This window comes from Chinchilla lanigera, unplaced genomic scaffold (assembly GCF_000276665.1).
Source record: "Chinchilla lanigera isolate Chin_1 unplaced genomic scaffold, ChiLan1.0 scaffold00022, whole genome shotgun sequence".
Lineage (NCBI taxonomy): Eukaryota > Metazoa > Chordata > Mammalia > Rodentia > Chinchillidae > Chinchilla > Chinchilla lanigera.
Genome location: NW_004955423.1, coordinates 25,781,295 through 25,794,415, shown reverse-complemented (window position 1 = coordinate 25,794,415; position 13,121 = coordinate 25,781,295). Strand labels below are relative to the sequence as shown.

Sequence of the window (13,121 nt, the reverse complement as noted above, 5' to 3'; positions counted from 1 at the left end):
GGGTTTGAGGGTTGTCTGCCCTGAGTAGCCTGGATAGGATATAAGGGATGGAAAGAGCTGTGGTCCTCCCTCGCTTGCTTTGCTATTTTCTGCCTGCCATGAACTGTTCACTGTGATGCCACCCTGCCTTGGAGCCAGGCAACTATGGACCAAAATCTCTACAAACTGTGAGCTAAATAAGCCTTTTCCCCTGTAACTTTGGGTCTCGGGTATTTTGTCTTAGCAATGAGAAAAATACCTAGGGATATAAACTGGTACAACCACTGTGGAAATCAGTGTGGAGATTCCTCAAAAAAACTGAAACTAGAAATTCCATTCAACCTAGCTATTCCCTTTCCGGGTTACAGACATCATACCACTGTGTGTGTGTGTGGTGTTTGTTTGTTTGTGTGTTTGTTTTTGCCATTATTCATGGACTGACTCTTTTCTGGAATGATTAATTGAAAAGAATGTGCTTAGGTTTGTGTCCATCTTCAGTTCTCTACTTTTTCTGAAGAAGAAAGAAGGCATGAAAATGAGCACTTTGTTCTCAAGCGTCCAGCAGGAATTAAAGCTAAGAACCTGGGGAAATCTTACTGCAGGGAGCCATGTGCGTGAGTCCGCCTGTGGTAACACAGCACGACTGTTCCTGCATGGAGAGCCTGCTCAGGTCCTTAACGCACTGTCGACCCCCTGAAAAGCATCCTGTTTCCTGCCCACCCCAGCCCTCCTCAGACCCCTGGGCAGCGGTGGCAGGGACGGAGTAGCTGCAACTCCTCCTTGTGCAGGAGCAGGAGCAGCGCCCGGGCTTTCCCGGGCTGAGGACGGACCAGCTCACCTTGCGGGTTTGGAGCTAACCAGTGAGAAATGCTGGACAGGTTGCCAGTACTGCTGCATTTCAAATGCTTCTCTTTAACACATTCACGCGTAGTGCAGACGTGCAGTGCAGCTGTGCCGTGTTTCCTTTCATTTCAGTATTCGTTTTTAAAGCATTCACTTACAGAGACAGAGGTTCAGAGTTTCATGGTGGATATTTTTTCTCTCCATTGTGTTGTTTCATCTGTAATTGTGTATAAAATCTCATTAGAGGAGCGGATCAGAAGTGGATTTATGCTCTTGAGGACTGTGTCCCAGGCGACTCTGTGATCACTGTGCTGTCCCCTCTTCTGTGGGGTCCCTGTGTTGGGTACCCTCTGCTCACACTTGCAGCAGATCCTTCAGAATCTGTCTGATTGTTCTTCTGTCTTCTTCCTGCTTCCCTGAGCTCTTGAAAAACAGGACTGTCATAGTACTGAGTTCCCCAGAGCCTTGGAGTCTTATCTCCAGCTGCCCCATAGGCTGATCTCAATAATAGAAAGAGCTGGGTCACAACTGGCAAGCATTTCCAGAACACTCTAGAACATCCTGGAATGTTCTAGAATGTTCCAAAATATTGCTTTCCAAAACATGGAACTGGCTTATGTCCTAGAGCTAGGACAGAGGAGGCCCAGCAATGTGGGAAGAGCAGCCTCCCTCTGCCACGTGTTGGATGTGAGAGGAGACTGAGGCCATTACGCTGTCATGCATCATGTGCAGCCCTCCTGCCCGCTTTGGTAATACAGGTTAACGGCAAGGCACAGATTGCAGATCAAAGCACTTTGTTTCTTCATTTCTTCCTCCTGTCCTCACAGGAAGCCTAAAACTTATGCCATCTCAGTTCTGAACTTGGTGGACTCAGGTGGAGAGTAGCTGTCAGGGCCTGAAGTTCTGGAAAATTTTGCTTTTCTCCCAAGTAGTAGTTGATCTTTGTCTTTTCTCTTTCCCTTCTTTTCTTTCTTGTTCTGTCTTTCCTCCCTCTTCCCTTCCGCCCTCCCTCTCTCCTTCCTTTCCTTTCCTCCCTCCCTCCCATCCCTCCTCCCTGCCTCCCTGCCTCCCTGCCTCCTTCCTTCCCTCCATTTTTCCCTCCCTCATTCCTTTCCCTTTGTCTCTGTCTGTCTGTCTTTGTCTCTATCTCTGTCTCCTCTCTCTCACAAATTTCTTTTAGCTGGAATGTAAAGTGTACTCCAGAAATTTGGATTTTTACAGAAGTTCAGTAGAGGGAGACCATTACTGACATCCAAGGGATTCACAGTGGAAATATCAATTTGAAGTTCCCTGGTGCAGGGCTTTTGCAACACTGGCCAGCCGGTCACCCGCACCAAGCCTCCGGGATGACACCTGCTCACACTGCCCTCCTGGGCCGTGGACTCCTTTGAACCAATCATCTCCAGTGGTGAGGGCTGAAGAGCCTGCATCTAATAAAACGAAAACCCAAGGTTTGTTTTGTACCTTAGAACTGGAGAACCACTACTTTAGTGCTGGAAAACCAGTTTATATAGCCCTTCTTGAGCACCTGCTGTGTGCTCCCTACTGTATCCCTGGCGAACAAGTAACTAAGTCCTTGCGGTAATGACCAGGAGCAGGTGCTGTCAAGATGGTGATGCCATGAAGCACCCATGGTTTTTAGTGTAGTTCTGGGTCTGTGCAGTGGCTGACATGGTCTGGTTTGAAAACCCATTTCACCACCCCAAGAGAAATATTCTCATTAGTAGTCAGTCCCCAAAGATGGTACCGCTGTGCCCATTTTTAGAGGTAGGAAGATAGAGTCTCTGCCTCCGTCTGTAGTCCGTGCAGTGCCCGGAGGAGAGTGCAGACTCTGTGCATCCAGAGCCAAGCTCACCCACCCCACCCCTTTTGGGAGCTCCAGCCAGATTAAATATTTACTTGGCGGGGAGAATAATTTGATGTTCCGGTTTTGCCCTTGTTCAGTAGTTTCAGAGAATATGTTCTCTCTTCCTGTTCCAGCTGGCATTGCGGTATAAATAAATGTGGTTTGGTTTTTAATTCGGTATCCAGTACAGCCAGATTTTGAAAACTGCATGAGAAATTAGCATGGTCAAACTTAATAGCAGGGGACAATAAGCTCAGCATTTGGTCCTGCCTCTAGCTGGTGTGACCTCCAGATAGCTTCATGGATGCTTGATTTCCTTTTCTGTCACATGAACAAGCCAAAGCCAAGCTGGGCATGGTGGTGCATGCCTGTCTTCCCAGCACTCAATAGGCTGAGGCAGGAGGATCACCAAAATTTCGAGGCCAACCTGGGATCCATAGTGAGTTCAAGGTCAACCTGAACTACGTAGCGAGACCCTGTCTCAAAAAAACAAAAGAAAAAACAAGCAAGCCATGCCAGATGTTTTACTTATTAATGAAACGCTTATTGAATAGGTGTTGATGACTGTGTCCACTTTGCTTAATTGGTCAAAAGCAGTGTCCCAGACCCGCTCTACTGGGTGTCACAATCACGACCTTTCTAACAGCAAACCTGGTGGGCAGAAAGTCCCCTTGCGCCCAGCCGCAGTGGGCCGCACGCATGTTGCTGAGATTCCCGGAGGAAACAGGCTCTGGAGCTGAGAGATCGAAGCCTGGTCCCCAGCCCAGCCCCCAACCCCCAGCCCTGGCTGTAAGAGCCGGGCATCGCCTCTGCTCCCCAGAGGGTCACTAGGGTACATCAGTGTTTACATAAACTGTAGAAACGAGGACGCAGAGAAGGCCCTGCGGAGGCACGTGGGTAGGTCTGGAAGGAGTCTGGAGAGGCCAGGGATTCTGCCCCAGGTGTGGCTAGTGGCGCTGTCCCCTGTCCCACACCACCTGCTGGCTTCAAGGGTGCGGGTGGCTTGTTAGGACCGAGCACGGTGCCGCCGCTTGCCCCAGACCATGATCAGTACTAGGTGGGGAGAGACCGGCCCCTGCACGTGTGGGTCTCTGAGGAAACTGGGAGAAGCTCCTGGGGACTGTTCTGCCAAAACTGTGGCTTCAATGTTGCAGCTGTTCCCTGCAAATGTAGTTTTGGGAAGGACTCACCCCCTTGGGAGGCTTCGGAAATGCAAACTTGGGAGCAGTCCTAGCCCTGGGAGTGGTGCCACAGATCCCAGGTGACATTTCTGGTAAAGTTGCTTTCTTTGCAGGATTTTTCAAGTCACTGTTGAGACTTTTGCGGGTGGGTACTGGGACTTGAACTCAGGACCTCACGCTTGCCAGGCATGTGCTGTGCTGCTGAGCTATTCCTCCAGCCCCCTCAAGTCTGCTGAGCTCTTGGTGGCTGCATCCCGGCTCATGGTTGGACTCAGGCTCGGCTCCCAGCTCCAGTTTGTAAATCAGGAAACTGGGTGTAGATTTAACCCTTTGAGGCCACACTGCAGTAACTGGCAAATGAGGACAGTGTGTTTTTAAAAATGCCTCTTACAAAAAAAATAAAATAAAATAAAAATAAATAAAATGCCTCTTACCTTTTCTTTTTGTTAATCCTGAAACCTTGGAAGGAATTTCTAAATAGAATTTATTGATGAAAATTATCTTGGGAATCTAAAGCCCAAGAGCCGTTCTTCACCCAAGATACTAGTTAGTCGTCACGGTTGCGCATCACGGCATGTCACGTGGTCCTCACAAGGGGGCTGTGACCTGGTGCTCAGGACTGGTGATAGGCACCCTGGCCTCGAGAGCCGAGGCCCTGCCTGGAAGACAACTTCGTGGTCGTACCAGGGTCACCTGCATTCCATAAAGGCTACCTGCTTGACTTAGGTCCCAAATGCCCCATTGGAACTCATCATTTTCAAGAATGAGTCTCTCTGTTTAAGTCTTCATCTTAAAATACTCACCTGTCAGCACTTGGCATGCTATAAATTCCAGAGAAATGTTTATAAATATTTTTGACAGATTTGATAGGCAGGTATAATTTTCCCGAAACACCCACATGACAGAAAGATGCTTAGCATTAGTAGCTTTCACAAACCTAGCAGTTGGCATTTCAGTGAAATTCTAGCATCGCTGCGGATAGAAATTTTGGGCTCACTGTGTTTTGTGGAATTTCACTTAGCTTGGCATCTTACAGATGAATGAACCTCGGCCTAGAGAGGTACAATTGGACGTTATCCCTTATACATGGCGGTCTCTGCCAGTAACGATTAACCTGCAAAAGCATCTAAGCAACAGAACACACCTAAACCGCATTTATAAAATTCCTCCTTGGACCTGGTGTAAGTGAACGACTCACTGGGGAAACGTCCAGGTGCATGCTTTGCAATGTCAAAAACTAGGCTTCTTCTCCGACAGGGTCCAACATGGCAGCTTCACTTTAAATTCCCACAGTTGGTTTTCATTAAGTTATTTAAAAAATTTTTAAACAAGTATTTCTCAGTGCCATCCCAGATACTACCCCATGCAAGTACTGTGGAGCTCCAGAATTGACTATAGCAGTGCCCAGAGGATGTAATAATCCTCCCGGAGGTGGTCCAGGCCCCTGAGGCTGCAAGCCCAGGCTAGCAGATGAGTCCCCTCACATGGCTCTTAGAGTCGTCCTCAGCCCCAGGGCTTCGGAGTGGACTGGATTTGATGAGAACGCAGAGGAACAGTTCAGGAAAGCGGCTGTGTGGCACTGACCATGTGGAAAATAAACATTCTTAAAGCACCCATCTCAGCCTATCACGCCCCGGTTAAAATCTTTCTAACAGCTCATCGTTTCCGGGCGAATGCACATTTATTCATTCACCATGTAGAATATACCAAGTGTCCGCCCATCTGCGAAGAATCTAACCCCTTCCTGCCTGTGAACCCTCGGCCAGCTCGCCCAGGCCTTCCTGTTCCGCCCAGTTCCCTTTCATTGCCCAAACTCCTCTCCAGAAACTTGGCTTTCGGTCCCCACACAGGACGCTGCATCCTAATCCACGGCGTCTCCTCCTCTCTAGAATGTGAGCTTTTCCAGGCGAGAAGCAGCACCCTTATCTTTGGGCGTCCGGTTCCAAGTAGACGCCCCAGCAGGTGAGGCCTCTGTGCTGCTGGGGCCGGGCCTGGAATCTTGGTGCGGAGGGGTTTGTGCTGGGCCTGCCCCTGCGTCCCCGGCTCTGGCACGGCCCGCGCCCCAGGACGGCTCAGCAAGTGTTTTCTGGATGATCACACGCCGGCTGGAGCCTGGCAGCCAAGGCTCTGAAACCTTAACCCCTGGGCCGCCTCTTTTCCTGTTCAAATCCCGCCTCCGAGCCAAGCCACAGCCCATCTCCTCCACGTCCCCTTCCCTGCAAACTCTGGAGGAGCTGGGCTGGGGCCAGGCACTGAGCTCAGGCCAGAGTCTGGTTACAGCACCCAGAGGTACTTCTCCTTCTGAGCATTGTTGTCACTGCTCGCCTCTCCGAGTGAGAGTGAGCTCCAGAGAGGGCTTGATTGACCCAGACTGCGCTAAGCGTGGGTCACTAAGTCTGCAAGGCCAGTCGTTCCTGGCTCCTGTTCCCTTTGTGCTTCATGGATAAGTTCCCAGAGACCTTGTCTTCACTGGGGTTTTGTACCCACAGAACACTGAACTTTGAAGGCGGGTCCAAATCAAGCGCCACCCCCCCCCAGGGAGTAAGTGTGCAGCCATTAAATCCGCCCTCCCTCCTTCTTTCATCTCTCCTCCCTCTCTCTTCCTTTTTCTCTTGCTCCTTTTTTCCCCTCCCACCCCCCAACACACACAAAGTGCCTTCCTGGCGATCTGGGGTTGGGGATGAGGATTTGGAGTCAGGGGTCGGGAGAGCACGAGTCGGATGGAAATTTGGCAGTGTCTGCAAAGCATTTGGGCTCAGTGCTGGGTTTCTGAGCGTGGCCGCGAGCATCGTCACGAATGTAGCCTATGGCCCATTCCATTGGCTCCTGGCTGAATCTTTCCAACATGTGAAACTGATTTGCTCGGCTTTTTTCCCTCTCACCCCCTTTGAAAGCCAAAACAAGAAGACAAAGCCCATTAACCCTTCGGACCTTTCCTGCGCTTCGGGAAGGGCTTCCAGCCTGTTCCGCTCTGTCCTCTGAGCCCGTGTCTCCCCACCCAGTGCCTGGTTATGAAGGCCTGAACAGGAAATCAAGCAGTGGAGACTAGAGCCTTGCTAGCTGCAGGGATTCTTTAGGATTCTCCCTGCTGACTTCAACTGCTCCTTTTTGCTGTAATTCCGTTTGAGGGTCAGAGTGGCCTCAAACAGGGAGCCCTTTGTAAAGGTGACCCTTGTCACCAACTTGTGACTTTCACAGGCCGCCTTACCGATCAGAGTTCACGTTGGTTGGAAGGGTGTTACAGGCTCTGTGTGTGTGTGTGTGTGTGTGCGCGTGCGCGCATGCGCGCGCGCGCGCCTTGAGAAGAGACTGCACAGAGAATGCCTTAAGCAGGCACCTTAAGCAGGAGCTGTGCCTCTACCCGCCTCGCCCCTTGCTGGCTGAGGAACCCAGGCAGGCAGGCAGAATGGTAATCTGTTTATTCAGTGCCTGGCTGTGGCCACAGCTGCACACCGATGCGCACTGTGTCCGGGCAGTGCGGAAGGACTCGCGGTGTGGACGAGCTCTCAGAGAACGTGTAGGAGTGAGGTTAGGACCCAGCCGCTCCAAGGAGAAGGAAATAAAGTAAAACATAAGCAGTGTTGGCTTTTCTCAAGCAGACAACAGCTTTCTTTTCTTTTCTTCTTTATGTGTTACTTTAATTGTAGCACGGACAATTTTTTCTTTTTCCTTCTTTTCCCAACACTGGGCATCAAACCCAGGGGTCTCTACCTCTGAGTCTTTTTTATTTTTTGAGACAACCCTGTCTGGGATTACAGGTGTACCCCTCCATGCCCTGCTCGCAGACAGGCTTTGCCACTAAAGTTTATGGAAGGGAGAAATTACCATCAGTATCGCGTCCAACAGAGGCGTGGGACCTAAACTGTTAAATATCTGTGCGGAAGTATTTTTTCTTCCCTACATTTCTAATACTCATAAAATAACTATCATTAAGAGACTGTTCTTAAAAGACAAACTGTGGTAGAATAGAATCGCAGCAGAAGAGCTGGCACGGTGCGTTCAGTATGTTTGTACGTTTTGAGTGCTTGCTGTGTCAGTTCGTCTTCACACTTACGAGGGATGTGAATGACTGTGTAGGTGCGCAGCTCCTGGCAGCCAGTAAGTGCTTATGCATGAGCCATTAGCGTTATTTGTAGCAACCTTGCCACAAAATCAGGAAGTCCGCAGGGCTGGGTCCTGTGTACATGGGGTGCCTCTTGATTTGTACAAGGCCATCTATTGTGTCACTGATTAGTTTTTAATTTCCTGGTGTGGGCCTCTTCCGTGGCCATGGTTGTCAGAAGCAAGCGTTTCCCTTTGCTATCAAACTGGAACAGCCCATCTCCTGCCAAGCACTGTGGTACTCAAGGTCTGGTTTTTATGGTAAGGGTCAAACATCAGTGCTTGAGTTTCTTCTCCCTGGAGGTGATGATGTTGGGAAAACAGTTCTTTGGAGACTCAAGTCCTACCCCTGAGTCTCTGTCCTTTTCCAGTAGAAAGGAAGGGTGTGTTCAGTGTCAAGCTGGGAGGAGGAAGGAAAGAAAATACAGTTTTGATCCATTATTCACAGGCAGTCTCTGTCACTATTTTGGTCAATTTCTTGATTTTACCGAAGTTTTCCCTCGGAAGGTGATCCTTGCCTTGATGACTATGCCCCCAGCTTTAAGTAAGGCCAATTTCAAACCCAGACGTGGCCATAGGTATTCATTAATGGGCAACTTTGGGGGGAAATTAACATCTCAGAACTTCAGTGTTCTCATGTGTACAATGTAGGCCTTGGGTTCCCAGGTGCTTGTAACATGCATGATAACATGATCATGTGTGGCTTACCTGCACATAGACGTAATAAAATATTTGCATATTTAAATGCTGCTATTAAAATTTAAACAATAATGCATATATAAACATACTTTCAGGAGCTAGACAATACTCCTTTGATGGGATGAATTGTTTAGTCGGTCCCTTGTCGTTGGGTATTTCTGTTACTTGCAGTTTGTCCTGCTGGCGGTAACCTTTCCAGTGCTCTTGCTATTTCGAGGCACCTGTCGTCAGAACACATGAGCTCAGAGATTAAATGAGTGGCTGTGATTGATGGCAGTGGGTTTGTGACCTCAGAATGCAGATGATCCGCCTCCTCGGAAGAGTCACGCCTCCCAGGCCTTCGGTGTGCCTGACAGTGTGGGGTTGAACGATCCGGTGGAAACTGGACCCTGCCCAGTGGAGCAGGAGGGAGCCCTGGACCTGGTGGAAGACGTCAGGGGGTGTGCTTGGTGGAGACTAAAGTCATGCGTTGGTGTCCTTCCCCGGAGCACTCCAGTGAAGTTGCCCTCGAGATCATGCGTGTGTCTCCCGCTGTCTGCCTGCGTCACTCAGTACGATGCTGGTGAGGAATCTTCATGTCAGTGTGGGCTGCCGTTGCCTGTTCTCCTCGCTGAATAGTCCGCGACGTGCGCACGCTGGATTTACCACGATTTGGTTGCCATAGCACTGGGCTCTCGAGGTCAGGCTCTTACAGTAGTGATGCTAGGAGCCGTCCCGGTCCACTGCCTTTTGAAGTTTGTGAAGAGGACAGCACTCTGTCATTTAGCATCGGTGCGCGTCTACAGCTGACCACGTGAACCCTGTGCTCCTTCTCTTTGGCCCCGATTCTGTCAGACTGGAAGCGGCATGGAGACCCAGGGAACCACTGGTGGCCCCTGGGCGTGTGGCAGAGACACTTTGAGTCAAAAGTCAGCCCGCATTTTCTTAGCAAAGATTAGGGGTGGGGCCAGTGTAACCTCGTTTCCTCGCAGAGCTGTCTGCTTGAGGTGCTGTCTGCACGAGGGGCCTTGAACCCTGGCGGGAACCCTGGTAGAGGTGTGGGAGGCATGGAGGGGAGGCTGACTGGAATGAAGTCCTTTTGTGGCTCTGTGCAGGCTTGGTTAGACAGATGGAGAGATGGGGTCGGAAGGGTAAATCATGGAGGGCAGAGGGAGGTGAGGGAACAGGGGTCTCACACACACACACACACACACACACACGGAGTGTCCTCCACCCCTTCTCAGCCGAGTGCAGGCAGGAGACACCAGCACTGACTGAACCATCAGTTTGAACTGGACATGCTCTTGTGGGGAGCAGGTGGGGAGGTCGTGCTCAGGAAATAAAAGCCAGGGATGTCCAAAGGGCAGATCTGATTAAATTGCATTGGTGTGTTTGGAACCCTGGGCTGGATGACACCTTTTCTCCTGGCTGAAATGCAGCTCCTGTGTCCCCACGGGAGGGAACCGAAGGGTCCCACCTGTCAGGATTGCCCCTCATTTTCACATTGTAAGAGAACTTTTCCATTTCCATCCTTCAAGTCTTCTAATATCCAAGAAAGTCTTTACTTCAAGGTCACCAAAATGTCAGCAAGGTTCCATAATTTTGAGTTCCTGGCTTTCACATGACCTTCCTCCCCAAAAACAACCTCTAGTGTTGTGTTTTTTTTTTTTCTTTCTATAATTTCACATAGCAATAGAAAGTATAAAAATAAAACCTGCGCTTGGACTCTTGAATTGCTCCTGACATAGTACCTTGTTTAAAATAGAAAAAGCCCAAATCTTCTTTTTCAAGTTTTTAAAAATATTTTTTACATACAGGTATTAGAATTCCTAAGCGCTCTAGAACAAAAAGGCAATGCAAATAAATTCAATAGTTCAGCTAAAAGCATTGCCTGTTTTTAACTCAGGACCTAGGTTCCGGCCTCAAATTTCAATTTTTGACCTGAAATATGTTTTCTAAGTTTTGGGCTCAAGGTTTTGAAGCTATAAAATGCGGTTTCGCATCCCTTCCCTGCTTACCACAAATGGTTGTCGGGAGGATCAAATGCAATGATTCTTCTGAAATTGTGAGCTGTAAAAGTACTGAATGTTCACAGGCTGAGCTCTGCAGGCCCCAAGTTATGAAAGGTGATTCCAGTCCCTTGACCTACACGCAGTGGGAATTCAGCTGATCTTGAGGTCTCGTGTGCAAGCATGAGACTGACCTTTTGCCTCGCGCCAGGTGGTAGCCAAAGCTGTAACACCCCCAGACACCCCCAGTACAGGGATGGAGAGGGCTCTGCAAAACTGTTAGTGACAGCTCAAACTATGGCCCTACCAGGCCACCCTTCACTTCTATAGAATCGCCATCCTCACATTGAGAATGTCTAGATCACATTTAAATTTTTCTTTTATTCATCCACATTTATTAGGTGTAGAGGTTGTAAAAGTGTTTACAGCCCATAAAATAGTCTACATAAAACTATTAGCCATCATTACTGTTAAGATAATAAGTCAAGTAGGAATTGAAGCAGCCTCCTGAGCCGTCCTTCCCTGGCACGAGCTCTTTATTCCTTCCGAGGAATTCACCTCTCTCTTAACATAAGGAGAAGGAAGTATCTGATCTGACCTTCAAGGCTTTGGCTGGAGTGCAGTGGGCCAGGGGCAGCGCTGGCGTCTTTGTCACCTCCCTGGGTCGGACCAGGGGCATGTCCACGGGGCTGTCACTGCTAAAACAGAGCAAGCAATTGACTGCAGTCATCAAGATGTGGAGTCATTGTAGGAATCATGTTAATGTTGAATAAAAACCTACTTGGTACTGAGCAGGTTTTTTTTTTGGTTTTCGTTTTCGTTTTGGTTTTTTTCCGATACTGGGAATCGAACTCACGATCTTGCGCTTGCCAGGCAGGCGCTGTGCCGCTGAGCTAAATCCCCAGCCCCCGGTGCTGAGCAGTTTTGAAAAGCAGGGCTGGTAATGATCTTGGCCTGGCCACTCGAGACCTGGGACTCAGAGCCATAACAATGCACATGTGTGGGTTCACAATCCTCTTCCGAAATGAGACGTTTCAGGATGCAGAATCCCGATGTCCCTTGATGACAAGACAACCCTGAGAGCTCTGGAGTAGAGCCCTGTACTCGGGTGCCATTGATCTGTGCACCACATGAATGATCTTCTGGTTTTGTCTCCCGGTCTGACTCCTTCCCCATCTTGGAGTTCAGTGGGCGCCTGAAGGCTTGAAGGTAAATGATGAGGCTGCTCCTCCCCTAAGAGAGTCATCCCTTGGAGTCTCACCTTTTCCTCTGTCCCGTGCTCACCTCTTGGGATTGCTCATGCAGGATAGGTGAGGAAGGGTGAGGTAGGCAGAGCCCAGGGAGGAGGTGGGTGCTGGGTGCCACCCTTGGCCCATTGGGAACGGATCCCCTTCAGGCCTCCCACACCTGCGAGCCCCGTCACGCCAGCTCCTGAGGGACCTGGCTCGAGTGACAGGTGATGAGTAACACTGGGTAGGTCCTGGCTGCAGAGGAACTCGAGAGAGTATGAAAGAACCCTTTCAAAGAGCTGCATTGCATTAGATTTTACTGTCTAAACAGCATGCAGGGAGTACAGGATTTAAATGAGAAGCACAACTTCGTCAGATTACACCAGTTGGATAAAATAGCATGGGCTCTGGAAATCTATAATTAAATGTATTTCTGAAAATGAAAAACGTAGTGTAACATCTGGTTTATTTCACTGCAGAAGCGCCTGGGTAGTGCTTATATAAGTGTGGTTGACTCTGGTTGATGATATTTGGGTTTCTGTAAAATCACTGTACTTTAATTAAATTTTTTCTACTTGATTCTATTTGTGTTTTATCCAACAAAGTATTCCCTCACAAATATAGGAAATGACTGTCTGGTTTGGGAAATCTAACATTTGTCCATTCTCTTTTCCTTGTAGCGGATATTCAACTCCTTTGTTTACACGGAGAAAGTCTCCAACGGAGAGAGCGAAGTTCAACAGGTAAGAAGCCAGGATCCGCCGTGGAGCCTTGAGATCGCAGGCTTCGTCTGGGCCCCATGGGGCTTCCTCCTGTCCCCTGGCCTCAGCTGGACACCTTCTGTGCTGTTTTTCAATACCTTCAGCTACATTTTGTCCCTAACGGCAACGCTCTTACTCTTGCAGTTCTCAGAAGCCTTGAGATAATTACATGGATGTTTTTCTGCTGGTCGTGATATATATCTTGAGAATGTTTAATTCCTTTTTGTTTTGAAATCCCTAAACATCCTAAAGCTAAAAATGTTGAAAATTATTTCACCAAAGGTAGCCCAGGCCTATTTGAAAGCTGTCTCACTGTTTCCCCTTTGCTCTGTGACCCTGGTAAACAGCTTACCCCTGTGCAGTTGCAGTTGTCCAGCCCTTTTCCTTTCCTGTGTCTTTTTTGGTCCTGATAATTGAACCAGGGCCCTGCGTATGCTAGACAAAGGTTCTGCCCCTGAGCTCTTTTTCTTTTATTTTGAAAACAGAATCTCAGC

At 49.0% G+C, this 13,121-nt stretch overlaps 1 protein-coding gene across 2 annotated transcripts in view; it reads left to right on the top strand.

Annotated features, from left to right (window-relative positions):
- Cachd1 (cache domain containing 1) overlaps positions 1-13,121 on the top strand; it is a 143,529-nt gene that overhangs the window by 24,509 nt on the left and 105,899 nt on the right. The window contains exon 2 of one of the 2 annotated variants that reach the window (XM_013514449.1): positions 12,547-12,609. The gene's annotated coding sequence lies outside the window, so the exon portion shown is untranslated. Of the gene's footprint in view, positions 1-12,546; positions 12,610-13,121 lie in introns of those variants that run through there. The other variant, XM_013514450.1, reaches the window with a different exon arrangement.